Here is a 23,082-nt window from a genome sequence, read left to right on the forward strand (position 1 = left end):
AATTCCACCTCATTTCCATGCTTCCCCTCTAATTCACCATCACTTGAGAGAGAAGAAAGAGCAGACAACACACAGTAATTTTTAAAAGGCATTAGGAATAATATTGTGACAAACAAGTCAGCAGCATTTCAACACCTCCAAACACAGAATGGCAGAAGTGCGCCTGTCAAAGCACAGCTACAGAACAATTTCTGGACTTGCCATCCCCAGTGTAAAGTACGAAGGTGGGAAATCTCCAGGAACCTAAAAGACACATAAAGCAGCCTTCCTTCTCCCAGCCAAATTGATCAGGGGGCCTTTTCACTTCTTATACCTTCAAAAACTTCCCTTCCAAATGTAGTGGATGTCAGCATTATTATGAAATCTGCTACACCTGGACTGCACTATTGCTGAAAACAGATTATCTGAAGATAGTAATCTTTTAATAACATCTTTTCAAATTATCTGTTCTCCTCTTGTCATTGATATGTTGTCATATGCTCAAAATTCATTATAAATATTGATGCTAAGGTTGTGTACCTGGCTGGAGAAAACAGGTTAGCGTGGGAGTTTTTAAGAAATCACTCACAAAAAATAGCCCTCTTAAAAATAAATATATTAATATATGGGTAATAAATAATCCAGATTAGCTAGACTTTGTTAGTTAGACTAACAAAGAGGTTGGCAGTGGATATAGCTTAGACTGTGTTGAAGTATGATTTAAAATGATAGGTGCCTTAATCCAGTTTTTTACATTCACACTGCTTACTCCAAGGCTGCATGAACTTGTATCTCACCTGGTCAGTCCCAGGAACAGGAAAAAGTCCATATCCTGAGACCCTTAACTCACATCAATTCTTTCATCTTCACCCTTGCTCCCCTAATGCCAGGACCTCTCTAGGTAACACATTTGGGCTGGTGGCTCAGAGTTGCTCAGACAATGGGCCAGCTGGATGCTATTACCAGGTACAGAGCATCCAGACCTGTCCATGTGGAGCATCCTTTTGCCCTAAAGCATAAAATTTGAGATCTTAGCTCTTCAATGGTAGCCACTGGGTTACCCCAGGGCTACCAGGCTTGCACCTGAGTTTTGCTCTACAGGGCTCCAAGGAAAAAGTAAAATGCATTGGTAATGTCCTTTCTCTACTCCAGCTGCATCTGTGTTATGCTACAGCTCTGCACATATGAGCAAACTGGAGATCTTTTTCAGACTAGAGTTCTTTCCTTAGGCGTGGCCCAGCCCTCATTCTAACATAGTCAATACCTGAACAGGATGGCCATATCCTGACTGCTTTTTAGGGATAATTCTTGTTACATGTTCTGTTCCATCCATCTCTAGCTATGTGCTGGTTAAATCCATTACAGGGACCTTGCTGGCAGTTTATGTGTGGAAAATCACATATCAATGCTTGAGCATACACTGCTAACCCAGGTTAGGTGTAGCTTCTGTGTCCTCAGCTGCCTAGGCAGAGATGAACCCAACATACCCACTGTTGCCCTGGGCTATCAGCACAAAGTCTCACTGTGGCCTGCTCCACTCAATATTCCAGGAGCAAAAATTTGGGTCCACTTTTTGCCCTGAACACACCCACACATGGTGCTCAGGAAAGCCTGGGTGGCATTTAACACTGAGGTTGGTAAACCAAGACTTGGAAAGCGGTTTGAACTAGGACTGGCTAAGGTGTTGTATTTTAAAGTGTATCAAGACACTCCAAAAGAAGCGAAAATAATGGGGTTTCCACATAATGGCTATAGACGTCAGAGCAGCCTGAAGTAAAAGGCATAGTTTTGTTACTTTGATACTCAGTTTCCATGCAGCCTTTTAAATCAGCCTACTCAAAATCCAAACACACTGCCCTCTGCACAGAACCACAATGCACACAAAAAGGAATATGAAATGCAATTTGGAGAGACAATATTAGGTTGGAAAATTTTGGACTATTTCTCTTACAGACACAATCAGTGCCAGTTTTGTGTATTTTTCTACCTGCATGAACGAAATAATTACCAGACTACAGCATTCTGCAGTAATGATCATTAACTGCAGTAGCAATATTGCAGACTCTAGGGCCTTATTGTAATCTTCCTCATTTCAGTGTTAAACTACTCTAACTTCATTAGCTTCACTGGAGATACTCCACTTTACACCTACATAATTGAGAGCAGAATCAAGCCTCCACTGCTTTGGAAAATACTGGGTAGTGCAGCACTTTTCAAATAAAATGTAATTAACATGAAATTCTAGATCCATATTGCAATTTGCAGAATGATCACTGTGGGTGCAACATGACTTCCAACTCCCTCTCTCATCTTAATTTAGTTAGAAATAGGGCTGCTTGTGTAATATTTTCTCCATAGCAGCAAACAGAGGCATATTTCTTTTCTTTTCCTATTGTTATTTTTTTCTCTTTATAAATCTTTGTCAACAAAGGATTACTAGCTCACCTGAGAGAGGCAGTTAAAGTCAGATACTTGCCCATAATTAGGGAAACTTGGAATCCTTGACAGTGAACACCTGGCTTCTCATTACTACCTGAATTTTATACTTCCAAGTGTTAATCTCTCCTCAGGGTTTGCCTAGGAGTTTCATTCTGGTATTCAATGAAACCATCAGGTTTTCCAGGCACTGACACCTTTGAAATGTTTTCCACATGGGAACCAATATGAAACATGTGTGATTATTACTGATTTTGCTGCGTTGATTTCTATTATGGTAGCTCCCTGAAAAAAATAGTACAGACAGCAGTAATAAAATCTTTCATTGAATAACTTTATATAGCAGGAAGAGTTGTGTTTAAAGGGGCTGGTTTGATTGGGGGGAGGGGGAGGCATTGCTATGATGAATGGTGTTATCATGATTATAACTTGGTTTAAAGGATTCTAAGAACTTGCACATTTTTTAACCTTGAGAGTAAGTTCTACCAGCACTTCTTTCCTTTTAAAAGCCATCACTGCTTCCATTCCTCATAGCTCTAGATGAAATAGGTGGGCTAGCTGGAACCTGGGAGCATGCTGATCGTGAACTCCCACCTAACACTACAGGGCTACAGTTCAGGCAGATTGCTATAATTTCCTTTACTGAGTGCAGAGTTTTCTTCCCAACCTTTACCAGCCTTATGGGCAGGAAAATTTTCTCATTCCTACAAGACCAAATGTGTTGGTAACTTTGTACTTTTTACCCCAGACACTGGAAAACCCAGGCAAAAGGATATCTTTGTGGCTTTTCTTCTGTTAACCAGAAGGATTTACTATCCTGTGCCTGAATAAGAGTTTAAATTATTCCAGGCCCAAAGCTTTTATTGACTACTGCAAGGCAATAGACGTAATAAGAAGTCAAAATCCTCTGAAAGAAAAACACCAAACTAAGAGTTTCCACAGAGCTGAAACTCACTCAGAAACATGAAAACAAGTGACTTTTAAACAGTGCATTTGCTTTTGGAAAGCACCAGGTGCCAATGAGAAGAAGAACACCCAGGTTACCTTAACTTGATCAAGTCCAAGCCCTGATGCACTTGACAATTTTTAAAGTTTTCAGTGAAGTCAGGAAGAGCAGACTTACTGCAGGAGTAAGTAGCATGTTCAGTGAAAGAAAGTATGTAAAACTTGTTTGGGATCTGAAGTGGAAAAGAAAAAAAGAAGCAAAGCAGTGGAAGATTTTGTGACTGATCCTAGTCTGAGCATCTGAATTAGTAGTATTTAACTGATAAAAGAGCAGTTGTCATGGAATCCCAGGAGAAAAACAGAAAAAAACTGAGAAACTCCAAGTTAACCTATGGTGAGCTTTATATGTGAAATGAATTAAGAATGCAAAATGTAATTAAAACATTAAAAAATCAAAAGTGCTGAACAAAGTAGCCTTTGTCTTGAAGTTCAGTAATAAAAAATGGGAAACTCCTTTGAACTACAAGGTTCAACTCAGATTCCAATGTCTAATATGGCAAAGATGCTAAAAATGAGCATCAATATGTTCCAGCAGAACAAGAGAATTTGTTCTTCCCAGAAGATACAGGAAACTTCATGTCCCTATTTCCCAGCACTCAGTTTCATTTAAAAGTAACCAGAGTCCAGTTCTTACCACTGCCAAAGGACACCTGAAAATTTTTCCTGTAGAATAAGGTTGTCTTTCTTTAGTTGCACAATTATGATTGGAGTTCTGGATACAGGCCTGGGAGACACTGATCATATACTTTGAAGGAGACTACATAACCCTGTTATCACAATTGGAATGCAAGCACATTTCCCCAGACCTTTGGTGAGGTCCTGGATGCATGGCATTTCCCAAATTCCTTGGGAATATCAAATAATCTTAGCAGTATCCTGGTTGGTTGTACTGACTCCTACTCAGCTGAGCTCAGGTTAAAAAAATAAATATATCTTCATAAATATATGTTTCAGATTATTCATAAAATAAAATTAAAATAAAGTAAAAACAACCAAACAAACAAAAAGCCTCAGACCCATACCATAGGAACAGTGAACTTTATGTACCTATATTTGTAAGTAATGCAAGGGAAAGTTTAACTTAGATGCTTCTTCCCTCAACAATTTTTCAGTCTCCATTGACTGTTTCAATTCCTGCATTAACCCCCTTCTCCTCAATTCCCAACAGCCTGTTTTTCCTCTCTGTTGTAATACCCTTCCTGTCTCTGCCTTTGATTTTATGCAAATTTAGGTTGTCTGGGGTGATGATTATAGAACTGAAAATAGAGTAATACAATAGTCCTGTGCTAGAGCTTTAGACTCAAACAAAGCACAGAGGATCACTACCTGCTCTGCTGGGAGCATTTCTGAGCACTCAGTGCACCTTATGCAATTCTTCAGATCTTGCTATTTGTCTTCCAGTTATGTGTGTCAGGAATTAATTGTCTCACAAGGCTACAGGGCAGATTTGTGCAACAGTCCAGCTTTCTGGGACTGGCGTGTTGCATCACGGATATGTGCCCTGTCACAGAAATGACACATTCCCACTCTCAGTCTTCATATATCTAATTGTATAATAATTCTGCAAGTCCCACTTCCTTTGACTCAGCTTCTCTCATTATAGAGACTATAGTTCTCAGTTTTCTGTTAAAAAACTTCCATAGATGAGGGCATGAAATATGTTGTGGTGGTGCCTCCTGTGAAGAGTTGGTGACTCTGCCCCAGTAAAACTGACAAACTGTTCACTGATGAAATTACACGGCAAATTGGTGGGCTCTGAAATGTTTCTTTGAATTCAGCTCATGAGTTCTCACAATATGAGGAAATCTGAGGAAATGCTAATCTAAACAGCCATGTTTTTACCAATTTTGGCTGAAGAGATTGACTGATGAACCAGCTTTTATTGCCTGTCAAGAGAAATGAGGAATAAAAAAAAAATCCCAAAAGGATTTGAGAGACATACACAAAGGCAATGAAGGAGAAGGGTCAAAAAACTCATAGGACAAAGAAACGTACACCCACGTGATAGGGAGGATCTGACTTAGCTAATGGATCAGCTCAAGATGTGGAAACACTGTCTTGTTCAGAAAACGGCAAGAGAAATATCTAAACAGAAGCAAGAGTACCTGCTTCCAGCCTAAATGATGTACCAGGGGAATAAGGAAAAGGCAAAGAAATGTATATAGGATTTATCACATTTATCTTGTGCTAGTAAGTAAGGAGTAAAAGAAAACCTGAACTGAGACCTCTGAGATAGTATTAATAAATATATCCATGCCACCCTGTATACTTGAAATGTAAAATAGTGCGCTCACATACTTGCCAATAGTGATTTCTAGGAAAACATTTTTAAATTTGTGAAGTCTAAAGAGTTGGTGTTGTGTTTAGTGGAGGGAACAAAAAAAAAAAAGTTGCTTTGGATGAGAACAAATGTTTCATTTTGTGTTTTCCAATTCAGTCAACAGCAAAATATACTTCATTGCTAGCATCACTTGCAAGTCAGGCATATACACAGGAAAACAAAAAAACATAGATTTATGTTGTCTGTTGCACTGGAGAAACCCAAGGGGAAACTCTGTCTGACAGGCAAAAAAAAGAAAACAGAGAGGAAAGAATTCTTATTTCAAAATCTCTAACTGGATTAAAGTGACAGGGAACAAATGACTACAAGCCTCCAGAGCTGAGGACTTCCATCTCTAGGTGTGCTGGTGTTTCTATTATGAGCCCCCACTTCAAATATAACTACAGAAACTAAATTGATTTTCTGGTTTTATGACCTTTTTAAAGGCACATTAATGTTCTACATAACTGAGTATTTGCACAGTACTTTATTATGTGAAATACCATTAATTTCAATGGGAGTTTGTGTAGTATGGTAACGATGTCATTAAACAGTGCTGTTAAACTCATTGGGCTATTTACCATCCTGAATTACACCTGGACCCCCCTCCCCCTGAGCAGCACGGCCTCTCCCATACCTCTGCCCCTGAGCAGCACGGCCTCTCCCACACCTCTGTACCTGAGCATTACAGGGTGCCCCTGCTTCCCCGGGCTAGCAGGGGCCAAAGACCAAAGCTCTGCAGCTGCAGCTAATGACTAACAGGACGTTTTAAGACATGGCCCATGTTATATCCATCTGCACAAGAGCAAGATTTTTCCAAAAGATACTGGACAAAGATAGAGACATTTACTGTGTGGCTATGCCACGAGATGGAATAGCTTCATTTATCACTCCATCCTAAAATGTCCCAGGTTTATTCTCACAACAACTTTGTGAAGAAGAAAAAGAGCAACTTTATTCCCTGGTGTTAAACTGATGCACACACAGAAGATATGACCTGCACACGGCAAATTTCTCCAGCAGCCTGAGCCATAGGCAGCATCCTGGCTAGAGGCTGCTTTACAGACCCATTACTGCTGCAAGCAGTAGGAACATCAGTATATGACATGTTTTGTAGGTGACTATTTCCATTTTAATCCATGGATAATAACTTGCATGTTCAAGAATTTGCAAGACTTTGTCCCTTTAATGTTGAGGCATTACATTGTATCTTCAGGAAATTCTTGGAATAGGGGAGGTGAGTAAGCTGCACCATCTTTGAAGTAGCTAGAGGAAGTTTTGCGCTCAGCATCACTGCTCTAAAGCAGTGATAGTCAAACCTCTTTCCTGTGTGTGCTGAGGGAAGACCTGTTTTCCCTCACTATCCTATCCATGCTGGTTGCCTTGAAGAGAGAAATTGATGCACATTTAGATTAGGGAATGAGAGGCTGGAGTGCAGCCCTGCAGGAGGAGATCTGAGGCTTTTGATTGATGATAAACTCAATTTGAGTCAACAATGTGCAGTCAAAAGGACCAACCATATACTTGGAGTGCCTCGAGGATGATGTAGCTAACTGATCTAAAGTGATTGTCCCATTACACTCATCATTGCTGAGGCCTCACCTCGAGTACTGTGTGTGGTTTTGGACTTCACAATATCACAAGGATATGAAAATTTTAGTAAGTGCCCAAAGGAGGGCAACAAAGATACAGAAAGGACAGTTGGACATGACTTACGAGGATTGGCTGAGGATCCTAGGTTTGTTCAGCTTAGAAAAGACGAGACTGAGCGGTGACCACATCGCTGTCTGCAACAACCTCAAGGTGGGGAGCAGAGAGGGAGATGCCGATCGCTTTTACCTGGTGTCTGGTAATAGAACACAAGGGAGTGGCTTAAAGCTGCATCAGATGAAGTTTGGACTGGATATGAGGAAAAGGTTCTTTCCTGAGAGGGAGATCTAGCACTGAAAGAAACTCCCCAGGGAATAGGTCATCACCCCAGGCCCACTGGATATTCAAGCAGCATTTGAACAATCCACTTGGACACCTGATTTAACTTTCAGGTTTCCCTGTGTGGAATAAAGAGTTGGACTCAGTGATCCTTGTGAGTCCCTTCCAACTCAGGATATTTTATAAATTTATGAAAACACAGCCCCATCCTCAGCTTTCCACTTGAAATAGAGACAGCATACCAGAACAGACCAGAAACCAGCAAGGGCCGGGTATGAAGGAAGCTCTCACTTTCCATCTTCATATCATGGTTTGTAGCCCAAATCATCTCTTTGACTTTAACCTCTGTCATTTTCTCTCTTTCCCAGTAATGGGTTTTTTCTTTACAATGGTTTCTTCCTGTCCCATTGAAGTCAATGAGAAATAAGATCAAGCTCTTTATTTTTCTTTTTGCGGTTTTTGGGTTTTTTTTTTTTTTTTTGGTATCTAATTTGGATTGCAGTTGTACTGATTGACAACTCTACTACAACTGCATTGAATTGCTGCCCAACTCAGTAATCTACTTTGGTGTCTTAATTAAGTAGAATCAAATTTGAATTGAATTGCTTTTCTTAGAGATCTTTTAGGGTGGTTGTCAATCCAAAGGTAAAGACTTTTATAAAATTGCTGCTGCTTTTTATTTTGTAAAATTGCTTTAGATAAAGATATTTTTCTTCATCTCTTACCTCTCAGTACTTGCATTTCCTTATTTCATATTTCCTTCTATTTCCTTTTTCCATTTTTAATGTATTCTTTTCTCCCTCTTATTTTTTTAATTAGCTTTCTATTTGAATTTAATTATTTTTTTCTCTTTCAGCTAACTCTTGTCTTACACAGAGCACTATCTCACCACCCCCTTCAATAAAGCTCTGTCTCTCAGCTTCACCTGCCTCTTTGAATTCTCAACTCTCTAATTTATTTTTTTGCTTTTCTAATTCCCCTCCCCCCAATAATTATTTTTTAACTCATGAGTTTCTGTTCCAGCCATAGAACCTAAGTTTCTCCACTTCCCTTCCCTTACATCAATGCAATTCTGTGGGTCCCAAATGAGCAGTACCAGATCTGTACTCTTCTTGTGTAGAGAGGAGTCAGTCCCACAAAGCAAACCCAGTTAAGAAAACTGAAATGTTTCCTTTTGAACACATTGGGAAGCAACTGTTCAAAGTATGACAAATAATAGGAAAAATTTTCACATTTCTCATTCCATGAAGGGAGAAAAGCATTGCAGTAAGCAGATAATAAATATTCCTTGTCTTTACCCATTCCCTACCAACATTTCTCTTCCCACTCATTTTCTTTGTACAAAGTTCACATATGATGTCTCCTATGGGCACACATTCTGATCTTGTTTTTACTGCTGTTACACTGCCTTCACTGTGTTAATTTCTGTTCATTTCTCTTGAGTTATTCAAGCGTTAGCAAGAGCAGACTCAGGCTCTCTGTTGGGCTGGGATTTTCTCCTTTTTTGTCCTCTTACTTTTTAAATTTGATGTCCCAGCTGATCTTAAACAGATGGCTTTTTTCATTTCAGGAGTAGCTTAAGTCTGCACTCTCCAACATACAGCAGTTATCAGTTAATGAGATGACTTGTACCCTTGTCCACACTTGCATCACTACGGCTGCTTAAATGAGCTGATGTGCTGCAACCGAGGATTAAACCATCTCTTTCAATCCTGCATGCACTGCAGCACAAGCTACTCACTCCAGCAACCACAGAAGCGATTGCAGTCCTGGGAAACCAAGACGAGCAGAAACCCTTGTGCATTAAGGTAAAGCAACTTCAGCAGCAGAAAAATGAAAAGAGGAACATATCCTCTCCCTGCTCTTCAGATGCTGCTGAAATCCCGTACTATTTTCTTTTCAATTATATATTATTTTGTGTATTTTCAAATGCTTTTTTAATCCACCCACACATGCATCATTTTTGTAAGGTGGACTGTGAACCTGACAGAGTTAAAAAGGGTAACCCAAAATTCATGTCTGTAGACTACACCATTCCAAAGCCATGCACATAGAGTATGGGAAACATGTTCTAGAAAAAGAAGAAAATTCCTAATGGTGGAATACAGTCTTTGAGACTTCATGCTTCCAGGGTGAAGTAGCCACTCTGGTACCCCGAAGCTCAAAGAAGAGTTTCTTTTATAATAATGCTACATTTGTTGACACCACAAGGAACTCACAAATTTTGTCAGAATGGTTACAGAGGTTTTAATCCAAGTGTTGGACCCACCCTGATATTCAGCTATAAATGACTACCTGGCCATTTAAACTGTGGAGCTGAAGATAATTACATGCATCTTTTGGTTGTTATTGATCACCGAAACACCACAACATAACTATTTCAGCCCTAGGGCTAACTAGGTTCAGATGTACCCTCTCTTTTCTATGCAGACCACAGAAAACAAAGATGCTTTAAGGAAGGCTTGGAAACTGGTGCCTATTTATTTGTGCAAAAGTGTAATTTGTTCAGAGGACCTAAATTAATTGTTCCATTTCCCTATTACAGAGATAAAATTAATAATGTTTCTTCATATGTGAAGACAACGTTTGCACTGACGTGGTTATATTTGCCAAAACAAGAAAAATCCTCAGTGGATGAATATTTTTTCTGTCATACACTATTACTCCCTTCTCTGAAAAAATTCTAGATTAGACTTCTTTGGCTTATTGAAGTAGGGAGCTAAGGCATGATTCTTATAAGCAGTTTTATGTAGTACGAAGACTCGGCAAGATCCCAACACAGCTCTAAGCACTGTGCAGACATCTACAGAAAGACAAATCCATAAAATCAACCCTGAAAGACATTTATTCCAATGTAAAATGAATGTATTATAACACCATTCTGGTTTGATGGTAACTGAGGTCCATCAGCTAATTAATTGTGTGCAGCACAAAAATAGTGCTGAAGGGACACAGCAGTCCCTGCCCTGGCGGCTTCACGAACTACTTCCCCTTCCTTTCCTTGTTATACTTGTGTGAGCTCTACACACAGGCAGCAAGTCTTCAGACTTAGAAAGGATTCAAAATAAAGCACACCAAGACAAAAACTCCATTGTGTACTTTCTGATTAATTTTTGAGTGCACCTGAAGCAATTACAAGAGCAGTACTGCTATTCTTCATAAAGCCTGTCCCTTAATGTGCACCATAATTAAAGGAAACTTGGATCCCAACAGACATGGTCTCTAAAGACTTGAGAGATTGGTAAGAGAGGGGGGGAGCAGAAGAACGTGAAGGTCATTAAACATAGCCAAGGTACCTCTGCTTGCCCCTCTCAGCACAGACCAATGCAAATACGTGGTCTGAAAATTAACACAGTTAGGGAGGAAACATCCCACAGGGGGAATCAATACCCAGCAAAGGATAATGGGAACTCTGTGCAAGCAGCTGTGATCTGCCCTCTGAACATTAGCACCTGTCGAGGACAGCAATCAATGCTGGTCAATGGGCAGCTCTCCTTACAGCTCAATTCACAGTGATCATTAGCTGGAACCAAGGCGGTGGCACCCCATGCTGCCAAATGGTGTCCCTCTCTTGCTAAATGTGGACAAACAATGACTTCCCCAAACAATTGACACTGCTCTTTTTAATCTTCTGATTTGGCTTTTTGCAGTATACAAGGAGGATCCATAGAATCCACAACTAGAAATTAAGTTATTCAGCTTAATTTCAGAACATGTTAAGGCATGACGGGCACTTCAGGCACAGCAAGGAATTTGGGTTTAACTATTTCCATCAGTGCCATGTTTGTCTTGTACTTTATTAATGAACCTTATTTATTACCCTTTCAAGAACAGTAGAGGAGCTGAACTGGAGATGGTCCAAGCAGGTTAGTACTTGAATTATTCTCCACAGGACAGAGAAATTTTGCAGGCAGTGACTTTTACATTTCAATTGTATCACTGAAGACCACCCTTGCTGATGCCTTTTCCTGGTCTTAAAATTAAGAGTCAAACGCAGTTAGAAGGGGGAAAAGGGATTTTACCTTGGTATTTATTTTAAGGATTCTTAGGTGCACCACGTCCAGGTGGAATGGGCTGAAATGCACACCACAACGCACACCCCCAAAAGATCTGGTATAACATTATAGGTCTTACTAATTAGCATACCTATCAAAAATTCCCTAGTGAGAAGCTTGAATGAGCTCCCCCCCCCCCCCCCCCCCCCCGCCCCCACTAAGGAATCTTTCCCTGGATGGTTCTATCTTAGTTTACAGAATGTGTTCTGGAGAGGACCTTGGGGTCTGGGGCACACTAACCCCTACCTACGAAGCTTCTAAAATGTTTAGTCTCTTAGCTTGACAAACAAGTCCAAGAATGTAGGCAAAAAGCACTAAGAATACAGAAGCTGTAAAAAGGTATAACAGGGGTATAAAATAAAAGGCAAAAAATCTTCATGGCATCATTGTCACAGCCTTTGTGCTTGTCTCCATACAATCACACTGGAAAATAGTAAAAAAGGGAAAAATGGATATAAGCAAAGAATCATGTCTTTCATGGGGCCATCGGACAGGATGAGGAATTAGCCTGATGTAGTCAGCAACAGGTCCTGAGAATATTTCTTTCACTCAGAAGGACCTTATTTTCTCTGCTACAAGTAATAACAAACAATATCAAAGTCTGCAGATTTTTTAGAAATTTTAAGCATGTCATTTTGACCCATGACTGTATGACTCCTCCTGATAGTCTCCAAATACTGTTGTACTTCAGTATCCTGAGATAGTGTGAAATACGTGCAGTAAACTGAACTCTAAGGAAATCAAAGCCTGATTCCTCTAACTGCTATGTGACTACTCACATAATCAAAACTAGAACTGTGCTTCGTTAGACAGGGGTCTGTGAATCTTCTTTAAATACTAAAAGCCAGAAGAATGTCTCCAGAAGTTTGCAGGAAATCATAATAGGCACCAAAAATTACTCCAGATCTCATGTTTCCCAGTCCCTCGCTCTCAACATAATAATATCCTGTTTCCCACTAGAGAACCCAGTAGCATTAACAAACACAGAAATGCAGATTGAGCTTACTGAGATGCCAGCAAGGGCGCTGAAAGGTAGACAGCTGAGCAGTGTACTGGAAAATGACCAGATATATTTAAACTGGCACGATCCAGTTAACTACATTCTGAACTGATGCCAAAAGTTCAGGGGCATTGTGAGCGCATCTTACATAAGGGACACACATTTCTGCCATCTACGCCTGCTACTGAGCACAGCTGAGTGGAGAGCAGGGAGCAGAGAGCAGAGGATATCCTAGATTGTTCTTTCAAACTTGACACAGATTTCCATTTTGTCACGTTCTTAGCATGTGTGTTTATTTTCCTTGAATATTCAAGCATTTGGTGCTTTACAGTTGCCAGAGCTTATGAAAAGTGCATATTTAGCTCAAAGAGTTCCCAGATGTGAATTTCAAAATGACACTGTGTTGATTAGCTATAGAAGGCAGCCAGTCAAAGAGCAGGAGCAACAACATGTGACTTGGCATTCCCCAGCCAACCAGAAAATAGTCACCCATTTATTTTTCATTAATTTTCCAAAATCTGGGAATACAGCAAAAGTTAAAAGCAGGAAAAATGTTTCTGTTTTCTAATCCCTACTTAATATCTTACCTTATCATCACTAATATTTTGCCTCCTCATTTTGGGAAGGGGTCTTGAGAAGACCTGTGGGGTCATTGGAAAACTGTTTCCAGGACCTAAAAGTTCCTCCTTAACTAAAGTCATCCCACTATGAAGACACCTGGGGCTCTGCTCCACCTCTGGGGAAGAAATGAAATTACAGTGAAATGCCTTTATTTTCTCTAAATGTTATGCATTGTTTGCAGCTGATCATTCATCATCACAGCTCCCCCCATGAATGATTCATGAGGGGACAGCTGTTCCCAGGGCCTCGGTTCCTGAGCTGCACATACCACAGGAGGCTTCCCCGGGCTGGTTATGCCAGAAGCCGAGGACCTGAGAAGTGCTAATGCTTCTTCAGCTCAAAGAGCTTCATTTATTCAAATAAAGGGAAGGCTACAATGCACCCTCACAGTGCAGTTAAGGCGTAAGGAATGGGCAAGTGGGTTATATAGAGAAATAAAAAATGTTTCAAAGTGTACAATAAGCGAGACTTTATGCAGAGGTGGTATCAGTCTGATCCACTGGAAATACTGGGATTAAATATCCTGTGGAGGATTCTTCTAGCTTCTGCAAAATGCATGCATAAAACACACAAAACTTCATTAGAAGTGTTGACCTGTTCTGCAGATACTATTTGGTTTGTGTCTTATTTTTCAAGAAAAGGACAGTATTTAAGCTGTAGGCACTACAGAGAGTAAAGCCAGTTTTCATATCCATTTCTGATTTGCTTATGAGTCTTGTCTTTGTATAACAAGCTGTTTGTCTCTCACTTTCATGAACAGCGTGTATAGCACTTTCTACTGCAGATAGCACTAAACTTCACCTAATGAGGCTTTCCAGCTTTAAATTAATGGTAATTTAAAAACAATATCTTCCCTCTCTCTTTACTATTACTTCAACTGAAGAGCAAAAGCTTAAGATAGAATTTTTTTAAATCTACTCAAAAATCACTGTTGGCAATATTACAGTAATTGTTATTATAAATCAGCTATTTTTTTAAACACAATTAAAATTTTGCCCTAAGAAAATGGGAAACTGGCAGTAGAACTGAAGTGGCAAACATTTTCTGCACTGTGTGTAATGTTGCACAAATCAGGAACATATCTTATACCTTTTTCTCCTCCTTTGTTTCCTTGCCCTTTTGAAAAAAAAGCTAGGATAAATTACTTCCAGGATTATATTCTACTAGCAATTTTAGAAAATCCCTAGACCCCAACAACTGCACTGAAAAAAGAGTGGTGCAACTCTTTCAAGCTCTACCAAAAAAAAAGAAAAAAAGAAAAGAAAAAAGATTGGATTGCCAAAATCTGATGCCATTTCTAATAAACAGCACAGATGTTTAAAATACACACAAAATGCTACTTAGACTTTGGGGTTTGAACTCTTTGAAACCACTTTGGTTGAAAAAAGCATCATGCACTGATATTTCAAAATAGTAGTTCCTAACTGGAAATCTTCTAAATCTGCAGTCCAAGTTTGGAATTCACATGTCACTTCCTTCTTTAAGGAAGAGTAGTTGACAACGCAGAATGGAATTAACTGGTTTTGGGTTTTTTTAACCATACAGCTTTTGTGTAGGTGTTCTTTATCTTGTTTGGCTGGTGTTTTCTCTCAGCCTCATTCTGACCTTTCACTCGACCACCACACTCAATCTACAAAGTATTGAAGGTTATTTATACCACAATCATTTTTTATACAGAAGTGGGCAAGGGAAACTCAGCTGTTTGCATATGCAGGAGGGCAATTTAAAATAGAATGAATTTCAGATGCAGTGCTGGAATTCTTTACCATGTCTTCATAAGAGATGTACAAACCACTTATGCTGCAGTGAACAAGGTTACAAGTCACACATCGTACATATACTGGAGTTACATGGTTTGTGGTAGCCCTCTCTGACAGTGCCAAACTCTGTTCTCAATCTCCGGAGACAATGGGCTTGTGTTGATATAAAGTTGCAGAATTTGACTTTAAATCAGTAAGCGAAACACCAGACAAAAAACAACAGGCCTCTGCAGACATATGTCATTGATCAGATATTACTTGCACATGGAAATTTTTTTTAGTTACAGAAGAAAACCTTTTGTTGTCTCCAGAAAGACCAAAACTATATCTAGGCAGTCAAATGCTAAGTAGCTCCCTGAAAGCAGTAATGGTCACCTTTGCTGTAAGGGAAGAGAACCATGGGAGGGTTTCCCTGGGGAAGAGGCAATGCGTCCAGCCACCTTTTTTCCCGTTAACAACAGTTAGTGCAGTCCAAATTCCTCATCACAGAGACATATGGCACCAACACCATCATGCCTGCTTGCAGCTGGCCACCAGCTGGGTTTGACTTCATTCACTACCTCTCGCTAAGTCCAGCTGTCCAGCCAGATTTTACCCAGTGAACAGTGCACTCATCTGAGCCTTGAGCAGCCAGTTTCTCTGGGAAAATGCTCTGGGAAACAGTGTCAAAGGCTTGACTAAAGTCCACATCACCCACAGCCTCTTCCTCATCCACTGATCACCTTGTCATAGAAGGAGATCAGGCTGGTCAAGCAGAAGCTGTCTTTCATAAACCCGTGCTAGCTGGGCCTGATCACCTGGTTGTCCTGCATGTGCCACAAGATGACACTCAGGATGATCTTCATCATGACATTCCTCAGTACCTAGGTCAGGCTAACAGGCCTGTAGTTCCCCACATTCTCCTTCCATCACTTCTTGTAGATGGGCATCACATTTTCTAAGCTCCAGTTAACTGCAACCTCCCCAGCTGACCAGGTTTGCTTACAAATGGTTGAAGGTGAGCACTTCCACCAGCTCCCTCTGTACACTTGGGTGGATCCCACTTGGGCCCCGTGTGTGTCTAAGTGCTGTAGCAGTGGTTAACTATTCCCACTTGCATTATGGGGCTTCATTCTCCTCTCCATCTATGTCTTCCAGCTAAGGGGCCTGGTTAACCCTGAGAACAAGTGGTTTTATGTTAAAAACTGAGGCAAAGAAGGCATTATTACCTCAGCCTTTTCCTTATTCTTTGTCACTATGTTTTCCCCTACATCCAAAATCCATGGAGATTGTCTTTAGCCTTCCATCTGTTGCTCATGTATTTAAAGAAATTTCTGATTTTTTTTTATGGCATTAACCAGATTAAGTTCTGGTTAATGCCATAAAAGCGGGCTTCAGCCCTTCTAATTTTCTCCCTACAGAACCTCACAACATCCTTGTAGTCATCCTGAATTGCCTGCCCCTCTTCCAGTGATCATAAACTCTCTTTTTTTACCTGAGTTCCAGCTAAAGCTCTCTGTTCAGGAAGGCCAATCTTCTTTCCCCCTGACTCATCTTTTGGCACGTGGGGATGGCCTGCTCCCGTACCTGTGGGATTTTCTTGAAGATTGTCCAGGCTCCCTGGACTCCTTTACTCTTCAGGACTGCTTTCCAAGGGAGTTTGTCAGCCAGACTCCTAAACAGGTCAGAGTCTGCCAAGGTGGCAGTTCTGCTAACCCTCCTCCTTACTTCTCCAAGAATCAAAAGTTCTATCATTTTGTGATTGCTGTACCCCAGATGGCCTCTAACCATCACATCACCCACTAGTCCTTCTCTGTTCACAAACGTTAAGGTCCATCAGGGCACCTTCCCTAGTTGGCTCATGCACCAGCTGTGAGGAAACTAAAGCAACCAGCCCGGTTGTAGACCTCTGTACCCATGACTGAACTGTTCTCCAGTGTTCTTGGGTGATCCAAGAGAGATCCTACAGGGGTTTCCTCAACTGAAAATCAGTGAAGAAGAAAGAAAAAAATGCTGTGTATGTAATGGGCAAAAGTGGAAATTCTTTGAACCAGTTAGCACAGCAGCATGTTCGCTGTGACTTACGGACTTTAAGCATTATTCTGTGATGCCTAATAAACCTTATATATATGACAAAATAAAAAATTGAAAGGTCAGTTTTTCTTACAAGAACATTCACTACCTTTTTTTCTTTGCAATACTTAGATTTCAGTTCCCACAATTAATACTTTTGCATCCTTACTTGAACACAGCAAATATTAAAAAAAAACACTGAAATAATTCATTCAGACAAATGCATATGTCAGAAAAAAGGTCCAGCTGCATGAAGGCCAGTTAGAAAGGGAATGATTTTGTAGGTGCTGTTGTTCACTACCTAAAACATCACTTATCTTTCTGAAGAACTTGTCCTGGAATAATGCTAGACACTTTTTCCCTAATACCAGTAGGCTTCTATGCATATGTTTATATCCAGAATGTTATCTCTATGTTCAGTCATTGCAAAGATGTTTGTGTGCTGTGGCTCTTTTAAAGGCTACTGATTCCTGCGGAACAGCTAACCCACTGTCCACTAACCTACTGCCAAGCATCACTGTGGGAGACAAAACCTCACCACTCACAGCAAATTGATGCTGAAACTACTTCAGATCCACTCTGCCTTCATGAATATACTTTCTGTATAGTAAGTGGTAAAGAAAACTGTAAAGCAGAGATTGGACTAAATGACTTCCTATGGTCATTCCAAACCGAAATTTACCTCTAAATCTATCACAGAATCACAGAAGGGGTCGGGTTGGAAGGGATCACAGTGGTCATCTGGCATACATCCCTACTTCAGCAGAGTCATTCCAGAGCACATTGCACAGGATTGTGTCCAGATCATTCTTTAATATCTCCAGTGAGGGAGAATCCACAGCCTCTTCGGGTAATCTTGTGCTTGGTGACATGTACAGTAAAGTTCTTCCTCAAACTGAAGTGGAATCTCCTGTGTATCTGTTTCTTCCCTTTGCCTCTTGGCCTACTGCTTGGCACCACCAAGAGAACTCTGGCTCCATCCTCTTAAGAACCTCCCTTCAGATACTTAAATACATTGATGAGATCCACTCTCAGTCACCTCTTCTTGAGGCTGAATAGGCTCAGCTCCCTCAGCCTTTCCTCATAAGAGAGATGCTCCAGTCCTTTAATTGTGTTTGTAGCCTCTGCTGGACCCAGTCTAGGAGTTCCATGTCTCTCTTGTACTGAGGAGCCCTCCCTCAACCTGCTGGAAATGTTCTTCCTAATGCACCCTTCCTAATACACCCTTCTAAGCCAAAAGGACACACTGCCAACTCATGGACAGCTTGTTGTCCACCAGCGCTCCCAGGTCCTTCTCTGCAGAGCTGCTTCCCAGCAGGTCACCCCAGCCTGTGCTGGTGCCCAGGGCTATTCCTCCCCAGGTGCAGGACCCTGCATTTGCCTTTGTTAATTTCAAACTGTTCCTCTCTGCCCATCTCTCCAACCTGTTGAGGTCCCTCTGAAGGGCTGCAGAGCCCTCTGGGGTATCGGCCACTCCTCCCAGCCTTGTGTCATCAGGGAACTTGCTGAGGAGACCTCTGCCCCTTCATCCAGGTCATTGATGAGTGAGTTAAACAATACTGAACCTTGGGGGACAGCACTAGTGACAGGCTTCCAACTAGACCCTGGGCCACTGTCTATGACCCCCTGGTATCTACTGTTCAGTCAATTCTCAGTCCACCTCTCTGTCCACACTTCCTGAGTTTGCCTACAGGGATGTTGTGAGAGACATGGTGGCAATGCAGTACATGAGACTGAAGCCTCTCTTACTGCAGAAACCTGAGGATTCACCGTCTGTTATTACCAAGCTGTTGTTACAGTTCTGCCATCTGAGGTGAGGTAATGCATGGGCTCATATCTTGATCATGTGAATTGTCTTCCTCTAATATGCTTTTCCACATAAAATACTAATATATTTGTCTTTATAATTAATATACTTCTAAATTATAAATATACATTATATAGGCCACACAACAAAACCTGTTGAAGACAGTGTGAGTTAAAATAAAACCCAAGCGACTCTTTTACAATTTAGCAATGTCTGTGCACTGTACTACGTCTCTTAAGCAGAAGCCCACACATGAAGATAGAACATGAAGCACCTTTCCTGGGGCTTTACGGCAACAAGGGGTTTACTGCCAGGAACAGCACAGTTCTCAGCCATGTTCAACAGTTGTGCAACACTGATTTGGAGCAACATCAGAATGGGATCCCCACTTTGTAACAAAAATAGGGCTGACAAAACTGTGGAAGGTGACAAAACTTAACAACAGATACAGCATGTGGTGAAAGGGAATGCTGCTTGGAGCATAACATAACACTCACAGCACTGCTGTTTGCAGGAAGAGAGATGTTATTCCTGCCCACCCCCCCCAACACAGACACACTCACACATTGTAATGAATCACAGATAAACCACTACATTATTCCAGCAGATTCAAAGGGCTGTTGTAGAGTAGAAGGCTGTGGGGGTGGTTGTCCTGCTGCTGACAGTGCCAAAGAGTTGCCTCATTTCACTTGAGAGAAGGCATTCCAACATTACACATACAGAAGGGCTTAAAAAACCTCTTTTCCCATGTATGCTGTGCTTGCTATCATGAATGCAGGCCTCGGATATTAACCATTTCAGGTTATTTCAATTAACAGTCCACTGCTTGGTGTGCATGGCTGGGCACTCAAAGTCCACAGAATGATTCAAAGTATGCACACTTCAATGGAGAGATATGTCCTGACTTCCATCCTGGTTCACATGGGCTCAGGCTCGAAGAGTCTGCACATGACTGGTAATTTTTAAATGATTACAATGAAAGGAAAGATTGCCTTTTTAATGTCCAAGCACAACAGCTGCAATGTCACTGGGGTTGTGTTCTGAGATGCTCCTAGACTGCAGCCCAAATAAGCATCTTAATGATACTTTGAAAATATGTAAAGCACTTCTTTTATATGCAATGACAATTCTGTCTGGGCACATTGTCTGTTTGTCCAGCCAGAACAGAATTAGAATTAATGAACCAGATTCTACTCTGATTTGCACAACGTGCAGCTACAATAAAAACAAGAAGGTTACACTGTGTGTAAATAGGGGGAGACTTGGACTATTTTATTTGTGACAATGAACTTACAATTAGATAACACCTTTCAGCACTATGGAATCTCCAGGTTCTCTGAAAAGTGATGCGCTACACAAGGCTCTGCTTTATTTACATGCATCTACTGTTTAACAGTTTTTAACTAGCAGCATCAGAAATTTCATACAACAATAAAACTCTTTATTAAAGTAACAGAAATTTTAGGGAAGCAGACTACAACTACCTGTACAGGAATTTGGACACTATGCGAGCACTTTACTCGTGTAAGAAATGCCTTTGGAGCCTTTAATGATCACACATAATGATGATCTTGTCTTGTTACTGTATAGATAAGACAGCTTGTATCTGGCATAGCGTCCCAAAGGTGAGAACACAGATGTGGCAGCAAATAGTGGTCCTAAAGGTATATTGCTGACTCAAAGAGCTATCATTCCTTAGTCGCAGTAATTCTTATGTATGGTAGTGTTACCAATTATGTTATATATTGAAATTTCAATATATTACCATTTATATACTGTAACAAATATATCTGGTGCTAAACCAGTAGCAACATATAGGCTAGCTTCTTGTCTTTAAAAAAAGGTAAATAAAATAAGTTCATTAGGATGTACAGCATTGTCTACTGAAGGAAACAGCCAAGGTCATGCAAGTTAGTACTATTGACATCTCAAAGGAAGAAAGTGATGACCTAAATGCAACACAGATGAAAATAATGATGGTTGGCAAAACAGTAATAGCCGACTGTATTAGTGGGAGGTGAATTAGGAACAGACAAATGAAGCAATATTGGTTCCAGCAAGTCTCTCATACTCCTGCAACTCTTATATTAGACCAGTGTAAAGGCAGCAGCATCTCAGGCAATACCTGATGTGTCTCAAGGTTATAATTGCTGTCATTGGTAGACGTTTGGCTTTTGTGGGTTCTTCTAGAGCATGTGAAGTGTTATGCTGGAAAATATGAGCCTGTCAACAGCTCTTCCAGTCTGAAAGATGATCCACCACTAATTTATAAACTCATAAAGGAAAAAAAGGAACAGCTTAATTCCAAAACTCTTGGCTTTTTGTAAGTAATGTCTTGCTATATAAAGTAAGACAACCTAATGAATGATATCTGCTTGTCAGCACTCTGCACTCTGCACATTTCCTCATACTAATAGACTCATTAAAATCTGGAGACCAGAGAAGTTTGTAGCTCTCCCACATCCTGGCCTTTCACTTGGTTTTACCTAGAAAAGACAATTGTCCACTTTCTTCTTTCTTTCAATGACAGTTCCTGTAATTAAAACAAGACCTGGGAAACAGGATTCAGCGGGGAGGGGAAGAATGCTAATATAAAAGTACTGAGAAACTTTAAGAGGTCTCAGCTGCTCATCAGGTGACATCTACACAGCCAGCAGTGTGCAGGTGAATAAGGGAGGTATGTCTTAGGGACAAGCAACAAATCAAGTGTGAGACCCCAGCAATCAGATGGAGAAGAGGCCCCTGGGAACTGGCAGCATGGTCCTTGATAGTAAAGTGACTTCAGTGAAAATGTATGGATATCAGCATATGGTTATGCCATCTGACTCCTTATTATATTTTAAAGGACAGAGGTCTGGTAATATCATGAGGTTATAATGCTACAGCAGTCCATAGCATGTGTGCTTCTCCCCAGTAATATTTTTGTCTCCTTCACACACCTATTAGGCTGTGTCTGTCTGATTGACTACAGCAAGTGACTTTGGCAGGGCAACACACAGCCCTGAGGAGGAAGGGCTATAACATATTAGTATAAGAATGTAGTTGATTACAATATAAGCTGCTGAAAGTGAGCTGACTATAGCACAAGACTGGAAGAATGTGGCCGTCTGCAGGGTCCCACCAGGAGAATGCATCTATCTATACCTACAGTGTGTGGCTGACCCCAGGCAGCTGTCACGCAGTTGCAGTGGTCTGATGGGGTTGTCACCTATCAACCATTGCACTGCCATTATTGTGGGTTTAAATACACCTCCTGTTGGCAGCTAACTACGGTTTCTCTCCTGAAAGGGAGGAGGAGGAAGGAGTCTCACCGCATTTGTTAGAAAGTTTGTGAATCTCCACTTTGACAGAAAGTTCATTCTTCAACTGGCAAATGACATTCAGCTCTTGTCCTCAAGGGAGTGATCCCATTATTAAGAATCTGATTTATTTTTAATAACCCTTCTGCTGTATATATAGGAACACCCTGAGCATTATAATCTAAAAAAATCCCTAAGGGTAATTCATTTTGGAATAAATATATTGTCTGGGATTTTTTGAATAGTGAACTGTAATCAAATGAGGTGCATTTTCTATGTCTGATGTCTTGTTAGACAGAACTGGAGTGTATGGGGTTTTGTTTTCTGCTTCTGAAATGCACAAGCAGCATTTAAATAATAAATCATTTTAAAAAAAATAGATCTAAATAAATTCTTAATAAAGAACAACCAGTCCTGCAACCAGACCTATCAGGCCCATCCTGCCTGAAAGCCAAAGAGTCCACCTGCTCTGAGCTGACTGCTATATTTATACACGTATCAGACTGGGATTTGCCAGTTACTCTCTGCCAGTTGACGGAGCTCAGCCCTGCATGGTCTCAGAGAGGATGCTTAGGATAACTCTGCATGGGGCTGTGGCCACCCTCTCCAGATGGTGTAGCATGCCTTCCCTTGCCCAGCTCCCCTTTGGAGCAATGGGCACTTACCCTCTCCTTAGTGGAGCAGCCCACTGACTTTCAGCTCTCACCTGCCCTCTCCAGATCTCCTGCCCCAAAGGTTTCACAGGGAAGCATTAATTGGCCTCACCTCTCTTTCATCAGTACTGGTACACGGGAGTGCATTTAAACATCCCCAGTTGGA

At 40.8% G+C, this 23,082-nt stretch overlaps 1 long non-coding RNA gene across 1 annotated transcript in view; it reads right to left on the reverse strand.

Annotated features, from left to right (window-relative positions):
* Positions 1–23,082, reverse strand: part of LOC104685455 — a 205,507-nt gene that overhangs the window by 13,726 nt on the left and 168,699 nt on the right. Inside the window, exon 13 of the long non-coding RNA XR_005604191.1 lies at positions 7,457–7,586. This is a non-coding gene — a long non-coding RNA (uncharacterized LOC104685455). The remainder of the gene's footprint in view (positions 1–7,456; positions 7,587–23,082) is intronic.

The sequence above is a fragment of the Corvus cornix genome, chromosome 3 (genome assembly GCF_000738735.6).
Source record: "Corvus cornix cornix isolate S_Up_H32 chromosome 3, ASM73873v5, whole genome shotgun sequence".
NCBI classification, from domain to species: Eukaryota; Metazoa; Chordata; class Aves; order Passeriformes; family Corvidae; genus Corvus; species Corvus cornix.